Source organism: Misgurnus anguillicaudatus, chromosome 22 (genome assembly GCF_027580225.2).
Source record: "Misgurnus anguillicaudatus chromosome 22, ASM2758022v2, whole genome shotgun sequence".
In the NCBI taxonomy this organism is placed as follows: Eukaryota; Metazoa; Chordata; class Actinopteri; order Cypriniformes; family Cobitidae; genus Misgurnus; species Misgurnus anguillicaudatus.
In genome coordinates this window covers 23724285-23749524 of record NC_073358.2, presented here as the reverse complement: position 1 = coordinate 23749524, position 25240 = coordinate 23724285, and the positions used below count along the sequence as shown (strand labels likewise).

At 38.5% G+C, this 25240-nt stretch overlaps 1 protein-coding gene across 2 annotated transcripts in view; it reads right to left on the bottom strand.

Moving 5' to 3' along the window:
* Positions 1–23564, bottom strand: part of fam222ba (family with sequence similarity 222 member Ba) — a 54540-nt gene extending 30976 nt beyond the window's left edge. Inside the window, exon 1 of one of the 2 annotated variants that reach the window (XM_055200020.2) lies at positions 23356–23564. The gene's annotated coding sequence lies outside the window, so the exon portion shown is untranslated. Of the gene's footprint in view, positions 1–21872; positions 22093–23355 lie in introns of those variants that run through there. The other variant, XM_055200021.2, reaches the window with a different exon arrangement.
* Positions 23565–25240: the final 1676 nt, after the last annotated feature.

Here is a 25240-nt window from a genome sequence, read left to right as displayed (position 1 = left end):
CTAGCCTCTGAAGGAAGTGACTTGGAAAGACCAGTCATTGAGAAACAGCCAGTGACGGGACCATTTCGGTCGTGTGGCGCGTGTGCACGCTCGCGGTGTGAAGCGCGTCCACGCTATTCTCCGAGATGTTTTATCACCTGGCTAGTTATCCTCCAGACAGTGACGATCCAGACCACGTCTTTCTCTCATTTGGCCGTGTGGAGTGCATGCCCGCTCGCGGTGTGAAGCGCGTCCCCGCTATTTTCCAAGATGCACTTGACGGCCTTTTATGCAGCAATTATTTCTTTTTTTGGGACGACCTAGTTAAGGCGTTAGGGTTTCCCAGCTTAAGCATTGTCATTTGCTCTGGATAAAAGTGTCTGCCAAATGTGTAAATGTAGAAATGCACATCCGAGGTCCGAACCGGGAACCTTCTTACTGTGAAGCAAGAGCGCTACCCACTGAGCCCCTCAAGCTACATTTAACCTAAAAAAAAACGCTTTAAAGACGGGGTGCATGATCTCTGAAAGCTATTGTTGACATTTAAAATCCCTCAAACAAACACGCCACTACCCCAATAGAATCTGGACCCTCTTTTGATAGACCCGCCCAACACATTCCCAACCCAGGCATTGATGTCGGTTAGTAGACATGCCCTTTAATGCTGATGTGTGCTTTGGTAGTCGGCCTGACTCACTTTTCCAAAGTGTTTTTCATAAATCATGCACCCTGCCTTTAATGCATTTGGTTTATATATCTCACAAATTATATGTCTCACAAATAAGCTAGCAGGAAAGACGAGTCACATTAAAGCAGACTTTCACATTACAGGCTAATAAACAAATCCAAACATCATCATCCATCCATACTCCAGGGAACAAACGGAGAAATAAAAAGAAGCAACCTTCATGGAGAAGGGTGTATAAAAAGACTCCATCTCTGCCGCTCTTCACTCGTACATATATTTCGCTGATAGGCTCCACGGACCACAATCATTTGCTGTTGTCTGGTGGACTGTGCTCTAAAGGGTAGATGGTCAAACAGACAGATAACTTGGGTTTCTGACTGCAAACATTTCACAAGGGCATGTGACCATGGGAACAGACACATCAAACACGAGCGAATCGGCACAACTGAGCTGAACTTTCCAGATTCCTGGAAATAGATAAAGTCTTGTTATGGAACGCTTCACTGAGAATCTGCTTTAGCTCTGGATTCTGATTAAACTGTCAAATGTAGTTTTACAGCATAAGTGCACACACACAGCTGCCCGCAGGAGATGGTGACATACTGGATGCATTCGGTATAGGGTTCCCACAGTTGTGGCTAGAAGGGATAGTAGCTGTATCCCTTCTAGTCAGAACGGGTTCCCCACATCTTTCTAACAACTAATTTCCTTGACATGACACTTTTATTTTAAGCAAATTAACTTTTATTATGTCATTCATTTCTATATGACTCTTTTTGGCCAGGAAATCACCATTTTAAACTTCTCTGAGACTCACAGGCTTGACTTGACATGTTAATCCATCAGATTAATCCATGTTATAATATAATGTTCTTTAGGCTTTGTGTTTGAAATGTATAGAAGCGTTCATATACGCCCTTCATCAGTACACCCATTTTGTTTCAGTCTCAATGACCTGCACATCAATTTTGCATTCAAATATCTGTGTGAGCAGAAAGAACTGATGGACCCTGCAGCAAAGTTCGTCTCTCCCTCTCTCTCTCTCAATAAGCCCTCTTACATCAATCACTGCAGATACCCTGCCATTGACACAAAGGCCATGGAAAGACTGAGGCCACTGCAAATTCCTAAAGTAACAGAGTATGAAGCACATCTCTGACAGCGGCGATATGCTTTTTACAAGCCAATGAAAAGTTGCTGTGGACCTCCAGAAGTGACCCGGGCATATGAGTGGTGTCAGGGAGGTGAACATTTTCTGATCTTTACCAGAGAACAGCTTGTGCGAGCTTTAGCGCTGACTCACATGAAACTGGGCACTGATGCATAAGCAGTAATGTTGCTAACAATGTGCGAGCAAGTGAGAACGAAGCCGTTTGGCCACTCCGACTGACTCTATCAGCACCCTGGTGCTCATTGCAGAGCCAAAAAGCTGGCCTTTACTTGATGAATGGTAAATACCCATACTTTGGTACCACGATGATGCACTACTTAATCTACAGTATCGGTACCACATGCCTACACAATAAAAGGTTGTTTTGGAAATTCCTGTTTTGACATTTACTGATCTCAGCACTGGTACTTGATAAATGTTTTTTATGGGTTTAACCTGATTATGCAGAGGGAAATGTGCTCCCAGGGCTCATGAATCATGTGAGCTCTGAATCTTACGCTTCACACAGGGAAGTCTTTGATAAATATGGCTTCAGTGATTGTGAAGTGTTCTGCTCGGTAATGCTTCATAATCATCTCCACTCGACTTCATCACAAGATCCTGCCCTCAAATCCACTGATCGTATATTTGTTACATCCTCGTGTGTCTCATGAAACATTGCATGATGCTGCATCATGCTATCAGGGCTCTGTGCCTACTAATAAGCACCTGGACATTACAAAAAACATACAGGGACCAATGTGAAGTGTACAGAAGCAAATTCTCTTCTGTGACAACCATAAAGCTTTTTGGATGTCAAAAGTGTAATTTTTCCTCTCAAAGGAAATGTTAACAGTACTTAATATGTTTCATGTCAGCATTGCCACTTCATAAACACTTTTTTTTATTTAAAGGGGGGGTTTAATGGTATTTCATGCATTCTGACTTATTAACACAGTTATAGAGTTGTTTCCTCATGCTAAAAGTGTCAAAATAGCAGTTGGGCGTGTTACAGAGTATTTCTGTGCCGAATGCACTTCGCCAGGGTACGTACAAGTTTTGGAAAGTTTTTTCCGATTACAGGTCCAACTGACGTTTCAGGGGTTTCGATATGTATCACTTCTTTTTATGGGCACTTCCCCTGGAAAACCACGCCCACCCGTCAATCAGCGGGAGACGCTAGAACTTACAAACATCACATCACGCGACAGCTTTGTTTAAATTCAAAACTCAACGATGGCACGAAAGAAGAAGTGTGTTTTTGGATGTAAGGAGAAGAAAGCCAGCCTTATGGAAACAATGGATATAGTTTATTATCCGGGGTAGTTTAACGCTGTGTGTTTGTTTAACGCTGAATTTCATTGAAAAGTCCCAACCGGCCGGGTCGTGAGTTGCATGCGGTAAGTAAGACTTCTGTCTTATGTTGGAAATAGGCGCGTGCATATTATATAAATGACACGAACATGTAGCAAATCATAAGTTAAACAGTGTTGTACAGTGTTGCATGACTCGTACTCGCTCCTCCCGCGGTAGTAACTCCTTTTTCTACATTTTTCGTACGTTATCGGAAAGAATCGGTAAAGCTAATCTTTCTTTTATAAATCTGATTAAACTAAAGACTCTTCGGAGATATAAAGGATGTAATACTACTCAATAGACCCCTTCACAGGTCACATCACAGGCGGTTCCCACTGCGCATGTCGGGGTCAGAAAAGTCATTACAGCAGCTTGAGTTGCGTATTATTCTGTATCGTCAAAAATGCCTACTTGCGTCGTGGGCTTTGAAAAATCGCACCCTCAAAAACAACAAAATACAACATCTGTGGCTGCAAGCTATTAAACGTGCAGACTGGGACAATGCAAAGATCAAAGAGGCTCACTTCATTTCAGGTAAGTCATCATTTATCAGCCCTGTTAGATTAAACTAGAAAGCCTAAATGTATGAACAGTTTGACCCCATGCTGCGCATGTACCCGATAGTCATACAATGTTTACAAACCTTGAAGGGGTCTATAGGTACTCCAGATTAACATCAGAAATGCAGAAATTGCGTGTTATGTGAGCTTTAAGTCTAAGACGACTGCCATATAATCAAAAGCAACATTAGGAGAAAAATTTCCCAGCAAACCAGATCACCAACAGTTGTGAAGTAGAGAGATCAGTTTGGCCACGTGGCCAGCCAATGAAAAACAATGAATAATTGTTTTTGCATTTCCATTTTCCACTTTCCCTTAGTCACATCACATCTCAAACACTTCATGAGTTCTCTCACAGGGTTATGACCCATGTCAATGGGATACTGTGACCTGGAAGTGTAACATTCCTGTAGCTCAATAACCATAAGCCCACCCAGCAGCCAACCATAACTCTTGGTATGTGACGGGAGGTGATACAGCGAGCCAGGCATGCAGAAAAACAGCAGCATATCTGATTTAGAAACACCACCGGTAGTGGGCAGGTTCCTCCCCCAGTCAGATTGATTTCATAAGAGAGAGGTAGAGCTGCAGTCAGTTCTCCCTCTGATCAAACAGTAACTGGGTTTGATGTACTCAGTAGAAGTGCTGATCCTAGATGACTATGATTCTCTGAGAGCAGGCTACGGGTTCATCAAGGGTTTTTTTGCGGAGAAAAATCAGATCAAGAGGGTTTTTTGCGGAGGCCGGGGCCACTGCCTTGAGTGGGTACGTTATTGTGGAGAATAGTGGTTATGGAAGCATGTGGGTTGGTGAATCATCCAACAAAAGTGATTTGGAGATACTCATGCATGTGTAAGTGCACTGTTTCTGAGAAAATGCAGCTGCTTGATTTTCCGTGGAGATCAGGTGTAATTAAATAGTCTTGTTTACTTGTCACACAGTGTTGAATTCCAAAAAGTGAGGCAAATATAAATGGTACCTCAATCATGAATCACGTTGTCACTCAGATTACCGATCTAGCGGCACAGGGCGCCACACTAAGGACATGAAAATGGCAGCATGGGCTTTAACGTGGATTAGATTCTGGGTGGCGATGCCTGTTGACGTGGCAAAGGGTTTAGTTCTTTGTTTAGTCCTCTAACAGCCAAGCATAATCTCTACAATGAATGCCCTAACATTCAAAAACAAATTCATTACTCTTTCTCTGATTACACAAGTGCATAAATAAGTGGATGTGCCCTGCTGACATCAACACAACAATGATGCTGTAATGGCTCACAAGGATCATAATTAAAACTGTTCTAGCAGCAGTGTTGTCTTGAAAAACCAACAATACACTGAAATCTTGCTGCCAGCCACCTGTCCTCTGAAGACACATCATCAAACCTGGCCATGCCAAATGGTTTCTGAAAGAAAGGTGCAGGCTTTTCCTCATATAAAAGCATGGGATTATTAGTGACAGTGATTTAATAAGCCTCACCCCTTACATCAGTTCTATCAATCAACCAAGAACATTGAATACTGTATGTTGGCACACATTCAGAACTAACATTAGGCTTTTGCACAACATTTTTAATTATCATTTAAAAAAAATTTTCCCAAGCCAAGAAAGAATCTCTTGCACTATTTTCCTGTATTTTGCACCAGCTATATGTCCTTCTGTTTTAACAAGATGTTCAGTCCTGTTGACAGAAAACAGCATCACAGCATGATGCTTCCATCACTGAGGTTCACTAAAGGTGTTCTGAAGTGTGGGCAGTATGAAGCTGGCATCACGTATATCGCTGGCAAAAAAAAAACTCTTTATTGATTTCGAACTTCTTCCACATCACACCTGGGTCAAAATATCAGCAAAAATCCAACATGCTTTCACATGGCAGTGGCTTTGTTTGTGCCGATGCAGTGTAGTGGTTCGATGCATCTTCTACTTTTTGAATGAATGATTCAACTCTGCCCACTGCTACATCCAAAAACTTGGATGATGTTTTGCTTTGTAGTCATTTATGCATTTGTTTTGCTTCATCCTTTGCATCACCAAGATGCTCTTTAGTCTTCATTTTCATTCAGATTCAAAGATTGAAAACTGTTCCTTTGAAAGCTTATTATGCAGGAAATGTAGTTTATTTAATGTTTCGCAATTAGAGGCCAATGAAGGCAAATTAAGGGGGTGTTTACACGACACTATTTTCAAGTAAAAACCGAAAGCTTTTTATGCTAAATATGCAAACTTTGTTTTTGATAATCACACCATTAGCGTCTCCCCTTAAACTACAAAACTACGGAATTGGTGACGTTGTGCGCATATGTATTCTTGTTCTCGCCGCTGGCCTGGTATGCATAATGCAGTTAACGCAAAGGAAATTTATAATTTTGGTCATGTAAATGTAGCCTAAAGCAAATGTATCAGTAGCTGGGTTTCCAACAGCCTGAGTTTATGCGCAATTTGAAGTATACCATAAGAAACGAGCGATGGAAACCCCTAAATTTCGAATAAAAAGTTTTTAAAATCACAAAAAAGTTTTTACGCTCGCTTGAGGTAGTTTTTGAATTAAAAGAGTAAATGCAAATAATGGCAGATGGAAACGCATTTGCCGGATAAATTCTGACATAGTGATTGTTAGTGTTGGGCGATATGCCCCATTTTGAGATCATCTTATTGTCAGCCTGTGAGATCACCGATACATGATAGTATCGAGGGGCAGTAGTTTACTCATTTATTTATTTGTTCATTTTTTATTCATTTATGACAAGTCACTTGATTGGTGGACAAAAAAGAAGCAAGGGCAACACTATCATAAGGGCAACACTGTCATGACCGCAACATTCTTATGACTGATGCTATTAATCCATCCGTGTCATTAAGTCCAGGCACTCTAAAATTTCCTGCGTGCCTAACCACCTCTCTAGTGCAAGGAAACGTCAGAGCCGCACATGTTACAAGCTCAAGTGCGAGATGGAGTCCGAGTCATGTGCATTACAAGTTCAGGTGCTAGAAGTCCATGCCACGTGCATTCAGGACCGAGCAAGAGTCCAAGGCACGTGCAGTAAGTCCAGGTGCGTGCGAAAAGAAATTTGCACGTGTAACAAGCTCTCTCGTGCAAAGTGAAGCCCACAAACCCACAATGTGCATGTTAATTTAAATCTATGATGATAATAATTACCATCGCCAACTATCGTCATAAAAGCCTGCTATTGGCGATATGTCTGACAATCGCCGATACACAATATTACCGTCAATCGGCACAACCCTAGTGATTGGTTACTAGGTTACCAATGCCACCATCATTTGCTGAAACAACTTGATGGATCTAAATAGTTTTTCTTTTTTGCACATTTGTAAAAGATTCACTTCACGTTTGGATGAAAACCCAGCTACTGACAGAAGTATTGATTTTCATCCACATGAACTCATATTTTGTGGAACAATAGGAAATGGCCGTTTTCGAAAGAGTATTTTTCATACCATAATACCACTTTAACCAAAGCTAGGTTTCACCTTTCAGAACTGAAACTATCACAGATAACCTACATTTTAATCTGTGAAGCTAAGATAAATGATTAAGTGGTCTGACAAATTCAGCGATCGGATGACTGACTGGACCTAAAAGATTGGCAGCTGCTGTCATCAGTAATCAAAGGTCACTTAATTTTTATTTCTCCAGAGAGAAGCAACAGACACAGAGTGTCAGCAACACCTTGAGTGTGAAGTGCATGCATATGCCCCAGTATACATGCGTGTGACATTGCTATGCTGCCTCACTCTCTGTGTCTCTCATCAGCCTTCAGGGGAAAGAGTGGGAAATTGAGGCACGTTCCCAAGGGTGTAGAGATGCTTGCCAGAAAGATTAACCAGCCTTCCTTTTATAGCCTTTGACAAGAGGTTAAATCACACGTTACAGTTCTGCACACTAACCTCTCCCTAAATAATTAGATCATGAATATTACAGTGGATGGCTCTGGCAGGCCACAGCTGATCAGTCCTGGCTGGAGCGGCTGAGGGTTCAGCTTGGCTAAGCAGCTCTCTCACGGCACGTCAACCTCACATACAGAAATTTCAGGCTGTTCAGGCTGAATTCAACTAAATAAAATGTCCAATAAAAACCTTTGTACATTAAATGTACAAATATAAACAGTGGAAAATCAAATGAGCTGGACGTTCTACAACTTTCCAGCCAACCAGTCCACACAAAGGCTACCATGCGCTGGAATGAACTATAAAGGAAAATTTATACATAGCACAATTACAGTGTTTTTGTACCCAAAAGTGCAGTCTGTGACCACAAAACTAAAATCAGCTTACATTCCTATACTATGCAAAGGCAAAACAGGAAAAGTTTACGTTAAAAAATAAACTGGAAACATGCAAGTACCCACCAAGATGCTAAAGTTGTAAGAGGTTGCCATTAGATTGCATTCTGGCTACTTTGGTTTTCAGGGTGGTTGATGATTGGCTTAAAGGGACACTCCACACTTTTTTAAAATATGTTCATTTTCCATCTCTCCTAGAGTTAAACGTTTGATTTTTACCATTTTGGAATCCATTCAGCTGATCTCCGGATTGGCGGTACGACTTTTAGCATAGCTTAGCATAATTCATTGAATCTGATCGGACAATTAGCATCGCACTCAAAAATAACCAAAGAGTTGCGATATTTATTCATTTAAAACTTGACTCTTCTGTAGTTACATTGTGTACTGAGACCGACAAAAAATTAAAAGTTGCGATTTTCTAATCCAATATGGCTAGGAACTATATTATCATTTTGGTGTAATAATCAAGAACTTTGCTGCTGTACCATGGCTGCAGGAGGCGCAATTATATTACGCAGTGTACAAAAATATTCCTCTGCTATTGAAAGTTACCAAGGGGACTATTTAAGGCGCTGTGTAATATCATCGCGCCTCCTGCTGCCATGGTACGGCAGCAAAGTCCTTGATTATTAAGCCAAAATGAGGGTATAGTTCCTAGCCACATCGGCCTAGAAAATCTCAACTTTTAATTTTCCGTCGGTCTTAGTACACGATGTAACTTCACAAGAGTCAAGTTTTAAATAGGAAAAATATCAAAACTCTTTGGCTATTTTTGAGCGTGATGCTAATGGTCTAATCAAATTCAATGGATTATCCTAAGCTATGCTAAAAGTGGTACCGCCAGACCTGGAGATCGGCTGAATAGATTCCAAAACGGTAAAAACCAATGTTTAACTCTAGGGGAGCTGGAAAATGAGCATATTTCCAAAAAAAGTGGAGTGTCTTTAAAGGCGCTCTAAGCGAATCTGTGTGGCGTTACTTTTTGTTGATGTTTGAACTGTTTTCAAACAAACTGAGCATAGCTAACTCCTCCCCCTCCCTTCCGTGCTTTTATGAACGCGCCTAAACCCAACCCCCAAATCCTTCTTGTCGTTTATTGGCTGGAACACTTTGTTATCATTTCTGATGGTAGGTTTGGCCACTTTGTTTCTATTGCAGTTTGTGGAGCCTAGGCTGTCTACAGATATCGCGTTTTTTTACAGTTTGATCAGCGGACAGGCAGCAAGCAGATAGTGAGAAGATGTTGGTTGTATGTAACAAAAAATGTTTTATGGTCTAAAACGCGTGAATTCGCTTAGAGCGCCTTTAAGTTACTACAAGAGCTCATTTCGAAATCTCTATAAAATATCTGGAAACACATAGCAAAGTCAACTAATAGGAGTTCTTGTTCTCTGTTGTCACTAAACTGAGCTTGATTTGTGGACGGAGGCGTGTTCATTGATATGGGTGGAAGAATTTTTGTAGGGTCAAAAAGATAACACCTCTTCACTTCACAGAAACACCTGCTCTCAGATGGCTTCAAGCAGGGGCCCCTATTAATTACAGGAAGCTGCCACGGAGGGACAGTCAGCATGCAACGAGACCCTGAGACTTCAAATACAAGGAAGACAAATGGCCTAACCGTGAGTGAATGCAGACACACACATTTTCTCACACACTCAGTTCCCTCTTATCCTCTTCAATCAAGCTCTGTAACTCGCCTGTGTAGGTCCTACTCGCTGACAGCCAGGCAATGCTGCACTTCAGAATCTAGGTCACATGGTGGTCTTTGTGCTCTTCGAGCTGACTTTAAATACTAAAGTCTACTTCAAATAAGCTTTCATAGGCACAACACGCTGTAAACACAAACACCACAAGTGCGCACACAAAAGGACTTCTTGTAATGGACGGCTACTTCGAGTACTCCGGCGTTCCGGTCTGTGCTACAAAAGAGGGAAACGGCTGAAGGTATATCTGTCATTGATCGCTCAAAGACGCCCGACAAAAGCTTTCTGCCTGCCCCCTGAAGCTACTCAGACACTCATTCACCAGCCACTACACTTCTCAGGCAAGATCTTTGTGTGCGTGCATGCATGCCTGTGTAGCTTTTGTATCCCTTTTATAAGCATTAATAGCACACCAGAGATATAAGCTCAATGGGATCGACTTGTTTCTTTGGAAGATTTGGTAGGATGGGTGCAGCCTAGATGGCAGCTTCATCTTTAGACAGGATATTAAGCCACCCTCACATGTCTGTCAGCACACCTCTGTGCACCTGTTTTTTGAAAACAACCCTCTCTTTCTAGTTCTCAAACACCGGCGCTAACCATCCACAGCCACAGCCCTGTGTGTCTAATCCCACGTGATGCTGATAACCGCATTGAGCTTCTCCCCGATAAATCAATGACAAGCATGAAAGTAACACCGGGTCTCACATCTTGCGGCCTCCAGAAAACGAACGATTAATTGGTGTGGCATGTTGACTTCTACCTCAAAATAAATACTTTTAGAAAACAGCTTGCGTAGGAAGTCTTCAACACGCTAGGAGACCTTTTCAAACACTGGCAGTATTATATAAACATTGTATATAAAATATATCATATTGGAATGCAAACTTTCAAATTTACTTCTGGAAATGTTTACTTTGTAACCCATAAAGGTCCAGCTGTGCATCCAACATTGATTGTGGAGCAAATCCTCTTTACAAACAGTTATGTTTAGAGTTGACGCAACATTAAGTGAAACTGTTGGTCCCCCTTATTCTGCCCTTCCCTCAGGCCACAGGTGCTGTTTCAGAGTAGATCCCTGTAACACCCAGCCAAATATCGCCACTGATCCTGAACGAACTGTCACCATCATTTGACTTAGCCAAAGGCAAAGTCCAGCCTAATACCAGCCTCACTCTTCACGCGGCTGTCCACTTTAACGCTCTTCAACTCTGACCTGTCATTATGGGGCAATGTGATCCCTGCAGCTGAGCTCACCCAATGTGGAGGCACATTCCTGGATTAAGTAGCCAAGAAAGTGAGACTTTGTGCTGTGGACAAGGAAGTAAACAGATACGTAGGTCAGCCTGCACCAGTTAATAAACCCTCAATCTGGGCAAACAGTCTCTAAACAACACGGTAAAGTCCCCATGAATTCGTCTTTTTAGGATTTAGTATGATTCTGTCAGCTGTAAGCTTCATCTATACACTAAAGTACTTCAAAAAATGTTGAAAATAGAAACATTTTATGTAGGGGTGCACCGATATATCGGCCGATGTTGCTTGGAGCTGGAAAATTAGTATATTTTCATAAAATTGGAGTGTCCCTTTAAGCAGGGTTTCCCACAGCACATTTCAGTTCAGGCCGCCCGCCTAAGCTGGGAAACCCTACCGCCTTAACTAGGTCGTTCAAAAACAAAAATTGCTGCAAAAAAGGCCGTCAAGTGCATCTCGAAGAATAGCGCAGACGCGCTTCACACCGCGAGCGTGCACGCGTGCCACACGGATGAAATAAGATAAAGACGTGGTGGTCCGTCATGTCTGGAGGATAGCCAGTCCGTGAGAACTGTAAGTGCACTTATGTTTTGGGTTTATTTAAGCCTGTTATTGTATTAGTCTATAGTTGTTGCAAATTTAAAGTAAGTTACATGTAGCAGGTGATTTTGTTGTTTGAGCAACCTGCTAGCTAGGTTTCACGTGCCTGTTGATTATATAATTGTTGAACGCTCTTACTCACGTAATTTATGTGCATTATTTACATGCTACAGTATTTACACTCCTTAAAGATAATGTAATTAATAGTGGAAAATAATGTTTTTACAATTTTTGCGCTATCTATCATTTCTTCTACAACATCTGCTTTAGGTTGTGTTTATTAACCCTTTAGTTTCACTTCATCACGCAGCTTTTCCCGTTAGAGTTTAAACATTTAATTCATTAATAATCTAGTATGTGTGCATTTTTTGTCATAGTTTCTTCAAAATTAAGTTTTATTTGAGTGTTTTAAATAAAAATATTTTAATTTTCATCATAACGTGTATGCCCCGCCCCTTTGATTGGCACGCCCCGGGCCCCGCCCAATCATACCACCTTAACTAACAAATTTCAGCGGGAAACCCTGCTTTAAGCATATGAAGAGTTTCGTTGCAAAACGAGAAAAATCCATTTTTTAACATTTTTCTCAAAACATGCTTATTATTACGTTATCATGTTATTATTTTGTTTTATGGTGCTTCTTAGCTGTATTTTTTAAGTTATAAAGGTTTTAATCAAAACAAACCAACTGCATTTGCATTGAAATTAATTGGAATGCACAACCAAAAAACGTGATTTCTGAACAATTAAAAAAACGGTGGTTATCTCGTTTTGCAACGAAACTCTTCATATATTTATATTGTTGTTCTTCAAACCTTTTCAGGTATTTTCATGATAATAAAGAATATGTAAAATGATTATGTTTGACGAGTGTTGCTTTTTAAATGCATGTTATAAACGACTGAAAATTAACAACCTATGCATTGAACAAAGCTGTGGGGGTCTTTAAAACTTAAGTGTGCCATTTCTTATTCTTATTACCAAATGGACATTCCTCCTTTCCATTGGTTAGAGAAATAGACCCAAACTTACACCATTGGTTGAGCTATGGTTGCTAAGTAGAGTTGGCCGGAACATAAATCAGCCTACAAGTAATCTATACAGTTGTTAAATGAAATGTTTTAAATTGGGATAAAAGATAATTACTCTTAAGCTTCAAAGGAAGCGCACGCAAGCTTAATTCTAGATAAAGAGAGTTCATTAAAAATGACTTTGAAGTTGCAGACCTGCACGAATGTGGATAAGATCGCTGAAATGCTTCCTTGTGTAAAATTTCAGGAATTGCAGTAGAGATTACCAGATCAATAAACTCTAGCCTGTGGTCAATGTAATAACTTTCAAATTATTACTTTGCCAGAGTCACATAAAATAACATAATGCTTGGTAGTCATACACAGAATAACACTCGGCTCATAACCGAACAGACCAAGAAGTGCAGGCAATATCGGCTTGCACTGAGCCCCCACCAGCCTTTCAATCTCACAAGCACACGTGAGAGATATGAAACCATCTCAAATGTCCAAAGGTGCTGAGGCTAATCTACCATGGCAGAAGGCACTCTTAGAATGAACACGCAACGCACGTTGGCTTCAGGTTTGAACACAAATGTCCATTCAGAATTCATTTAAGCTTCTTTCATGCAGACTCTGTGAAGATCAACGCTTACCCTTCACCCACACTCCTGCTTTTAAATACAAGCCCTTTTCACAAAATAAAAAATAAACATTCTGGTCAAACCTACTCCTTCCGTTTCTCTCTACCACAGGAATAAGGTCATCTAGCCATTTCGCCCCTGTGCAGAGATAGCATTTAACATTCAGCATTGAGTATTCAATGGCCACAACAATGGGGCTTAACAAGAGCACTGATTTAGTGGGCACGTACTGTATAGGGCCACTATTCTCCTCTGGATCCCTTTACACTGAAATAACACACACACACACAAACTGAAATTCGCACACATGCTAAACAAACACACACACTTGCATAATGGTGGGACTCTTGTGCCGGTACACAATGAAAGGGTTTTTACAGGATGTCCAGGTCAATACTCTTTTGACTTTTACCTTTACCTTTTCATCGAAACGGAGACACACAAAACACAACTATAGAAAAGTCTTTAGTCAGACGTATCTAATGCAGCTTTATAGGTAAGAAATAATTGACGACGGGCTGTTGAATTATTCGAAAATAATGCACACCCATGGTGGTAATGCAGCATAAAGCGAAGCTTGCATTATTTTCAAATAATTTAAGGGACCGGAGTCAATTATTCCACTTACCACAGACATCTCTGGTGGTTATTTTTAAGACATTTGACAGCTTAGGTGTGTGTTTACTAAAAAAATAATTAACATCCTTAGAACATTTGTCAACCAATCAGAAGCATTCAACATAATACCAACAATGTCGTCAAACCCTGCCAGTCTTTTTGCAGAGTTGACTGAACATCATAACATATATTAGCAAATATAAAAAAATACAAATAATGACAAACTGGCCTTTTCCTTTTGGTACTAAAGCTTCTTTTTAGTCTTACACAAGTTCTTCAGCATGCACAATTTCACAAGTAGTCAATTGTGGCAACTGTAATCCTAAATCTCAGTAATTTTTTTTCAATAAACCACAAGACTCTGCTAAGTCCTTTTTAAGGACGCATATGATTGCTTCTATCAACCTAGAAAATGTGATTTTGGTAACCATTTTGCAAGTATGTGAAAAAAAGGTAATTGAAATCTGGCTCCTCTTGTGATGTCAGAAGGGGATAATACCGCCCCTTAATCTGCACTATCCAACCACGGCACTGCCATTTAGTGCAGAGATCAGCTCATATGCATTTAAAGGACACACCCAAAGTGTGTTTACACTCACAAAGTGGCATTTTTAACATTTTATAATAAATGATCTGTGGGGTATTTGAGCTAAAACTTCACATACATACTCTGGGGATACCAAAGCTTTATTTTACATCTTTAAAAAGTCTTGTGAAATGTCCCCTTTATATATATTATTTCTCTTAAATGCTAAAAGTATATATGAAAGAGATGGAAATAAAAGTAAAACAAGAACTAAGAAACTGGCGTACATTTAGGTTTTGAAAGATTTTTTTATTTAAATATCTTTAATAACGTCTCTGAACAGATGTTGGCACGACTGGAGTGACAGCCTCAGGTTTGACATGGAGATATACAGGTAATGGGGAAACAGCCTCTGATAAAAAGCCAACCAATAGCAAGGGTCGACAATTAAGTGTGTGCCTGTGGCAAAGAACATTCATCAGAGCTTTTATGAGTTGGGGAGCAGATGCTGGCATGACAAAATTTAACAAACATGCCAAACATTCACAACCATAACACGCCCATTTCCCACCTTCCTTTCGTTCTCTCTCTTTAGGTGTCTGCTGACTCAACCTTTTGTGTTATGTAATACTGGTCTCTTATCCAAAAGCAATTACTTTGGCTTAATTTTCCATCATACCATTTAAAGTTTTAATGACACCAGGTAATCCTTATACATTACATAGATTCATCATAAAAAAAATACGGAACACAATAAACTGACTTAGCAGAGAAACACGCACACAAACAGGACAGGTGCCTGCTTTCTGTGAAGCACATAGCCAAAGGTGGCCTTCATGACAGATGTCCCTTACCCGAGACATTATCAAACAGCAAATTTGATCAGATTCAAGTGTACAAAACCAGTAAATCTCTTAGAAACCAGATTTCCACGATGTAGATAATGTGGACAGAATTATATATTTACAACAAATCAGCACAGAAAATAATGATTGCTCTCCATTTTAAGATCATTAGCCAAAATGAGTGTGCGATATTAACATTATTAATACTTTATTTATATATGCATGCATTTTTCGTAGATTTTTCACTACAGACTGTTAATTATTTAATTATATTGGACTGCAGTAGGTAATTTAATAATGCAAAACAAGCTTGTCAAAAAATTTCAAAACTATGAAAACCTGCAACCATATATCATTAAACATGCTTTTTTTTTGAAAAAGAAAAAACTATATCAGCTTTTTACACAGCAATGTCAGCAAGATGAAATGCTCTCTATTTAATAAGATTTATTAAATAATATATATTTTTCATTAAAATCCTGCAAGAATTGCCACTGAGTCATTGGATGAGTACCTATAAACATAAAACAAAAGTCACAATACAAGCTATGGATGTTCATTTCAGTTCATTTCCAGACTGAGAACCGCAGCTTGTTAACTAAACTAAACATTAACCGTTAATTGATAAGATTTTAATATTACATTTTCATTGAGTAAAATACAGTTGACAGTTGTCTGTGACCCATGAACAATACAAACATTTTATTTAATGTAAACGTGCACTGCAAACAGCAGCAACAGATCAACAACAGAACCAGGATTAATACATTATAAAATTTTCACGCGACATTACATTATCAAGGGCACACAATCAGTCCAGAGAATTAATATCCAAAGAGGGGATTGTCTGTAGGCACATGTCGACACGCACCGTGAGTTAACAAATATTTTTTTCTTTTAACTGCTTATATTAATCGGTCATAAATTCTAACCTTTGGTTAGCGGTTAAACGGTCAATATGAACATCCTACAGTACACATGTCAAATCCTAATTCAGCTGTTGTTAAAACAACACATATTTCAACACAAATGCATGCGTCACAGCAGAAGAAATCCCTATAAAGACTCAAAATAGAGGTGGCCATCACACATGGTCTGTTTAACTGTGACATTACATAAACCCATGTGTTACACACAGGATCAATTGTGGTTAGAGAGTCGCCAGTCTTGTAACCATGAAGGTGATGGGTTTGATTCCCAATGACGGCAGAAAACAACTGTTGGTGCTCTTTAGCAAGGCATCTTACCCCAAAGGCCCAATTACCCAAAAGGCCAATTGCTCCAAGGGTCGGGTGTGAGTGTGACGTCTCCACAGCATGCAGTCTGTGTGTTCACTACTCATTGCTTCTAATGTATGTGCACTAACATGAATTAGTTAAATGTAGGATTTGGCCATCATGTAATTTCAATTTCAATTTATAGCATAGGTACATTCTTTCCCCCACTCCACATGGAATACAACAAACACCACAACTTTAAAACTAACCGTACACTTTTATGCTTTCAAAAGTGACTTTATCGTCACATGATTTTGACCTCATCAACTGCAGGGGAAAATCACATTTCCCTATCTTTACAATTAAGCTCAGTGTCACATGACCACAAAAAGTCCCATCACACAGCAGGCTCCCTGTCACCAGAGCAGGAGATGAGAGTGCTGCCATGCTAATGGCATCTTTTCAGATTACGCTGGACAGATATGCAATTTGCCAAGCCAACCCTCATTATGCAGCAGGGCAGAGACAGAAGGGAGGGTCAGATATCCAGAGGTCTTATCTACAGCCATAAACAGATAAGAGCAGATGACTGCTGCTGCCCTTAACATCACTGTCCCACAGACAGATGGGATAAACACATTCCTGTTTTACAGCATTAAATACAAACACAAATACATGGTCCTAAAACAGGTCTAATCCCTATATTTAGGTAGGTGACACTATGCCGGACATTGCTCAGTAAACACTTTCATTTCACAGGTACTAAAGGGTGACAGATCACTGCTTTTAATGTACACAACATGTCTAAATATCTCAGAAATAAAATTCAGGCTTAATTTCAGGAAAAAATCCCGAGAGTGATAAGGAAATTAATACTTTATGTGGTTTTATACTTTTGGCTACTTTGTGATTTTAAACAAGTATTTTAAATGTGCGTTGTGTAACTTTTAGAAGAATCTATTATCAGAAATGCAATATAATATAAATAACGATTTATTATATAAGACCTTACATATTGAACTGTATTGTTTTTATTACCTTAGAATGAGCCATTTTTATCTACATATACCGCAAGTCTCCTTACAAGGAAGTCGCCATCATGTTTCTACAGTAAACCTAAATAGACAAACTGTCCTACACATCGCCTTTCGTCCCTACATTGACTCAGACAATGACATGTTTGTCCTGTGGCGGCTAACATATGCGTTTTGAAATTGAGGGGTGAGATGTTGGTTGCAATTCGCAATCTCATCACTAGGTGGTGTGTGTAACATTTACACACACCACCTTTAAATGTTATTTTAGGGACATTCTTTATGACACATATTCTATACAATTGTAAAAGAAAAAGACAATAAGATCACTCATTTTAAAATATTGGTCTGCTCAAATCAAGCCTTTTATTAAGTGCATAAATTAGTAGTACAATGCTGATATTGATTGCAAAAAATACCAGTTGATTTGATCAACACCATCAGATTTTTAACAGATAAACATAAATGCACTGTAAAAAGGACTTTGCTGCCTTAGAATTTTTTGTTGAATCAACTCGGATTTGCAAGTCATGTCAACAGAAATTAGTTGTCACAACTTATAAAATATAGTTGAGAAAAGTCAACTTAAATTTATAAGTTATAACAACTCACCTGTAGTTATAACAACTCATTAGTCAAGATAAATAAGAGTAAGTTGAAATGACTTGTGAATCCAAGTTGATTCAACAAAGAATTTTTTAAGGCAGCAAAGTATTTTTTTACAGTGTGCATTTCAATAAAAATACTCTTTTAACATGACTATGTGTAGGTTAGGGTTGCATAACGATTAATCGCGATTAATATATTGCAGAATAAAGGTTTTTGTTTACATCATATATGTGAAGTGCTGCCTCACGATTAGTTGCGACTAACCATTTGCAGAATAAACGTTTTTGTTTACATAATATATGTGGGTGTACTGTGTATAATAATTATGTATAAATACACACACACGCGCATGTATATAATTAAGAAACATTTGCATGTGTATATACATGTTTATATTTACATATAACTTATAATATATATATAAATATAAATATGTATTATATAAGCATATTTTTTCTTAAAATGATGCATGTATATGTGTGTAATTATATATACATAATTATTATACATAGTACACACACATATATTATGTAAACAAAAACTTTTATTTTGCAAACAATTAGTCGCGACTAATCGTGAGGCAGCACTATATATGTGTTTGTAATATATATATATATATATGTGTTTGTAATATATATATATATATATATATATATATATATATATATATATATATATATATATATATATATATATATATATATATATATATATATATATATATATATATATATTTTTTTTATACATGCATGTGTGCATATTAATATATACAAAATTATTATTCACAGTTCACACAAATATATGATGTAAACAAAAACCTTTATTCTGCAATAGATTTATCACGATTAATCGCTATGCAACCCTAGTCTGGTCTGATTGCTCGGGAGCAACACATGGAGCACCCAAAACAACTTTTACAACAACACATATCACTCCATATCAGAGCGCACAGCAAGGCAGATACAACAATCCAAAGAAAAGACAAAATCTGTATCCAAACAAAAATGAACACCACCAAACGTACCTATCGCTGTGGCCCCATAAGCCAACCCAGGGGTGTCTAGTAAACACATTTGGCTCAATTGGCTTCACTGACATAAGGTTTCCCACTGGCATCTAACAGGCTTATCTGACTGTCATTCTCAGCTGATCCCTTTCGGTCCTCTTAAGTCGTGGACCCCCACAAAAAAAGGATTTTATGAGTCAGGCAACAGTTGCTTTCTTTAGGCTGCTATGAGTGAGAAGGAAGGAGAGTTTCGGTCTGTTTAAAGCAAAGAAAGTGAAAGACGGCAGTGAGGGTTTATGGTCTTTCTGCAACTAAAGATGTTGAGAAATGGATAAAAAGTGTATGTGTGTGTGTGGCCTGATTTAACAGCTGGGTGTTCAACTCTCACTCTCTCAATAGGTGGGAAGAGACACGGAACCTGTGTACATGCATTTTACTCCAGCTGGCATGAAGTGGGAAACAGCTGTGCAAATGTGCAGGCACACCACAAATACACGCAGGTTGGACATGTGAGCTATAAGGCACAATCAGACTTTACTGCTATGTGAATAAAATACTTTTTTAGTCTAATTGGAATGGGAGTAACATTAAGGGGGTTTGAGATGATAATTTTATTATTTGTCTTTTAACTTAAAAGTATTTTAGTATAAAGTTACAATCAAAGCTTTAAAATAAGCACAAAAGCATTTGTCTATTTGTAAGGAGATGCAAGCAAAGATTGGAATTAAAAATGAATGTATGAAAATCATGTGTAACAACCAAAAAGTTGTGCATATGGATGCATAACGATTAATCTATAGCAGAATAAAAGTTTTTGTTTACATCATATATGTGTGTGAACTGTGTATTAACTATGTATATATAAATATGCACACATGCATGTATAATTTTAAGAAAAATATATAGTTTTATAAATTATGTATATATATTTATAAATAATATAAATTATACATAAATAATTGTATGCATCTTGCGCATATTAACTGCATTATAACTGCACACAATCTAGTTCAGATAAACAAACAGCCCAAAACGTTCTTCTCATCTCCTTTTTCATTTCTGACACTCGAGTTCCACTCTATCACCGACACTGTAACTCACAAGCTGTGATTGCTCGTCCTTCGGCTGAGAAATCTGTCCACTTGGACCTTACTCAACTGATCTCCAAAAATCACAAGATCTGTGTCTGTTCGTGTCTCTCCTAACAATTACTATCAGTATTTACAACATGTCTGTGAGCTCAACAGTCAAATGGCATGACCCAACAGCCAGAATATAAAACTACAAAACACATTGTTTAAATATTGCACACGTTTACATTTTCTGACATATTTACACAAGTTACAGCTTAAAAGCATACGACTAGTGACAATAACATAAAAGCGGCTAAGCATGGAAACAAATACCCCTGTTGGAATGAATTTATGGCTTTCATAAAGAACAGGTTGCCATGTTTGGTATTTGCCCTACAATGACTGCTCCCTCCTTTATGCTTGATGGTCAACCTACACCCAACAAATATGCCGTTTTGGCAGCTTAAGAGTGGTTTTCTGAAAAACAACAACAAACACACAAAAATTACACTTGCTCCCTCTTCATTTAACCCATGTAGGTTAATTAAACATAAACCACTTAAAAGGAAAAAGCAGCCATATGCGCCCCATGCACAAACAGAGGAATGTGTTAATTATCAAATGCATTAGCAGGTTGCCATGCGTTACAAAAACTAAGCACCTGGAGATATTTTAACACTGTGACCACACTGTTATTCAATTAACACAATGGATATTGACATGACAGCATTGCAGTTTAATGACAACAGATGAAAAAGGGCTATGAGTGGATCAGCCTTCAGGCAAACAAACAGGACCACAGCAAATGTAAACAGGTTACTCTCAAAAAATGTCATTAAACAAGCTCGGGTGATTCGGCGCCTGGAGAAACGACAGATACATGAGAGAAAATGTATTTTCTTCAATGAGCAGGCATGCATATTTAAAACCACAGCCCCCGCGATCCATTCAAAAAGGCAAATCACATAATAGCTTCTCATAGAAAAAGGGAAACGTTACACCCAGATGCCAAAATGATCCTTCACCACGCTCGATAATTGTACTGAGAATAGGAGACCGTGTTTCTCTGGAAATAGGAGTCTGAAATTTAATTATCCAGCCTTTGGAAAATGTAGGGCAGACAGAAGACAGCGCAATGATATAAAACTGCACTCTGTGGGTAACTAATGTCAAGCTCTGGTTTTAACTGAGTGAGCGCAAGATACCGGAGACGTAAATCAAATAAACACACTCACAGTGTTAGGTAATTGAGCTTTTAAAACTGGTTAGTGTACAAGCGTGACAAAAAATCCTAACTGCGCTTTTAAAACCACATAAACCTCTGGAAACCAAAAGCAAATGATTCTGTAACTGATGAAATGTATAATCGCAACGTCACTATACGTCTAAATAATTTACACTGATGCTTCAGGTTACGTTTAAAAGTAATCGCTTTAATTTATCCAACCTCTGTCTATTAAAGCTAAACTTTTGCAAAGGATGACAAGCTCTGATATGCAAGACAGGAACGATTTTGCAAGCAAATAACGCTGTTGCCAGTTTACACAGATGGGAAAATCTCAGTGCTGCCAAAAGTCGGCTAACTGAATGAAATCCTCTGATGAAAGCATGCGGTCGGGGATCACAACATATGGTCAGGAATAAAACACTGCAGGTCTCCCTGCCATACATAACCTTTAGTCTTACCCCGAGATCCAGTTATTTACATTCGTTGAAATCGCACACATTTAGCACCAATCCACGGGACCGATATGCATGTTTAAAATCCCCTGGACCGCGAATGAAATTCAACACGGACAGCCGCGGAGCTACACACGCTAGATACGGTGTCGTCGCGGTTCAAGCAGTAGCGTCTATCGCACTGCTTTCTCCACAAACTGACCCCGCCCACTCTTTTACATCAACACGGAAGCCTCCCAAAGAAATCTCTCCGATTGGTTGTCGGTCAGACAAGGAAGCGTCGAGCAGAATGTTTGACCAATCACAAGGGTTTCTGTAAGAAAAGGGGCGGAATTTAGAGTTGGAAGTCGTGCGGGCGGATGCGATGCATGACGTCAACCCTTTGTTACCTTGCCGACCCCTTTCATCCGAAACTGCATTCATCTGCGACTATGCAACGTATCGCGTATTTATTCACAAACAGGCACTGGTGCAAAAGTAATATTTTAGTAAACTGGTTTTGGGGATATTAAGTTTGACGAAAGCACTTTAATAAAGGTGAAATATATAATGAAGCAGGTGCAATCAGTCTTTATCAATGAATCACTTATGACTATACTAAATGAGAAACAAAGACTACATCTTGGATGGGTGGCCTGTGTCACATGAAACTATGTGAATTATTTGAACAATTAAACACTTTAAATTGACTCCATCTGTCTAGACTACAGTTAGATTTATGACAGAGCAACTGTACATTGCTATCCAAATGGCTAATAAAACGTCGCCGCAAAGTCGTACATATATGTGGATCGCAGTCAATTCATCACAAACCAATAAACCCTCTAATGATATGCGACTTTATAACTTTCCACCCACCAACCGATCTGCTGTCAAAACCCCCAGCTTCAAACACCGCACTGCTGCTCGCCAGAGAAATCCCCGGTGACATTTCGAGACAACGCCTTTGATATTCAGCAAAGGTCACGGCCATGAATTTATATCATTTCTTTTCGAGAGGATCAAATGCGAATTCTGCATCGCATGTGACTAGCAGTCTTTTTGCTGAAGTTCCCACAGGCCCTGTGTATGACACCGCCTACCCCTAAAACGCATCATCAAGCGTAGAAACACATTTACTAAAAATCCATTTATGGAAAATAGAAATACAGATTTCTTAAAAAGTAATTAAATACAGCTATCGTTAGCTGCCAATGCATTCATGATAGTTCAACAATACGAACCTTTAGAGAAATTATTGTACAATTTACATAAACAGGTTTGGTTACCACATGCTTATCGGTATATTAATATTTGTTTTATAAACAATAATGTCAATCTTGTGTATTGGCCTACAGCATGAAGCCAGCTGTTTAATTAGACTCTTTATTACACTAAATGAAATAGATAGCTGACTCCTTTGTTGCTTTCTAAAGCTTAGTGAAATGGATAAATAGTAAACAATCGAACACAGAATCAGTACACTGATATCAAACAAGATATACTTACATCTTCGTGGACCATGGCAATACACATTGCTCAAAACATCGTAATGGACCAGTATTTTTGGATACTGTGTTTTGATTTTTTTCTCGTGTTGTTGCTCTGCGTTGCCGAATCAGTGTCGCTGTCTGCGGCAGCAACTTCCGGCGCATGCGCTAAAGCGTTCGCGTCACAGACGATGGCTGCAGTCCAATCGTTTTTATTTACATGCACAAACTGTAAAAATATAAAAATACAAAGGGAGAAGGTTCAATTTATTTTAGAGATACATACACAATCACAAGTCATCTTGGCAGCTTGTGAGACGAGGTAAATTTTGTCAACATATCCTACGAGCTATTCTTTTTGTTTTCTCTACTAATCAACTCTCAACCCAGTAACAAAAACAACGTTTCTCATTTCCATTTGAGCATAAGATGGAAAAAATAAATCCTACTCTTTTATAAAACAACGTTAATGCAATGTTAATACATTACATTCATGCTTAATCTCTCCTAGATAGCAGGAAAAAATCTCAGAATAAAAATTTCACGACATTCAGCACATTTCATGATAATGCAGAAGTACGCAGATATAGGAAAAAAAATTAAAAGCAGGACATGAAACATGGATAGCAGCCAAAACAGTTTTAGTTACAGAATACTTGCAATCTACTTTTTTTAGGTTGCTAAGAATGAAACAAAATCTTATATACGGCACAAAAAAAACTACGACAATAAACACAAAACTATCTTTGAGAGATTCTATTTATATCTTCACAGCACTACAATATGGTATGTACATATTAAACTTGTGATTTGATTGAACCTTGTAAGTTCGGTGTAATTTAACTATTGTATATTACCAAGGAATGCTTTTTAATATTTATTTATTATATTTAATATTATTTATTCATGTCCTATTAAGGCTCATCACGATCACCCACTGATGGCCCATTTGGAAATAAATATTCGCAGAAATAGCCATAGGTATTTTTAGATCGAGAAAAACGTTTCAAAACGCATCATTTAATTTCAGGGACAGACATTTTTGTTTAAATTGACTAACTTGAAAAATATGAATGGAAGAGCGCAGGAAAAACGAAATAAACTTAAACGTTTATGAGAGCTCTGAAAATAAACGCACCAAAACCGCCATTTTGCAGGAAGTCTTCTTCTTTGGGGTTTTACGGCAGCTGGCATCCAATTTGTTGCATTACTGCCACCTTCTGTTCTGACTTTGCTGTTTCTTTTTAGAAATCAAAATTTTAAAGTCTTATCCATTCTCTGCAAATGCACATTCTAAAATGCTTTTAACATTTTTCTCTATTTCATCATTTTATTCCTTTCCTGAAAAAATTTCCCACAAGATATAAGGATATGCTCAACTGTCTCATATTTCTGACACTGGGTACATGTTCTTCTTGGGTGTTCTCACGTGATATGAAGAACCATTTAGTACCATGTAGGTTGCTATGTCCCATTCTTAATCTGCTTAAAATTACTTTTTCTTTTCTGTTCCTTCCGTTATATCGTAACACCCACTCGAATTTGTATTGAATAAAAGTGCCTTCCTTTTGTTTCATTGTGCCACTGCTGCTGCCATTTTTTTTTCATTATTTCACTTCACACTATATTTCCCTCTGATTTGGATAACTTAATATTCATTTCAACGTTTTTCCTTGTTGGCTTTCGTTTTTGCTTGTTTGTCTATACCTGAATGAGCCAGAACCCACATGAATGCTGGCCCTGATGATTTCTAGCTGTGCCTGTTTAAATACTTTGTTTTGTTCAATGTGAATCAATAAATTTTTTTTAATAACTGCCTATGTGTAAGAACATACAATGCCAGCATAAACAATAAAATTGCAGGCATTATAGGAAATCTGTAAGGTTAGGAAAGTCATAATGTTA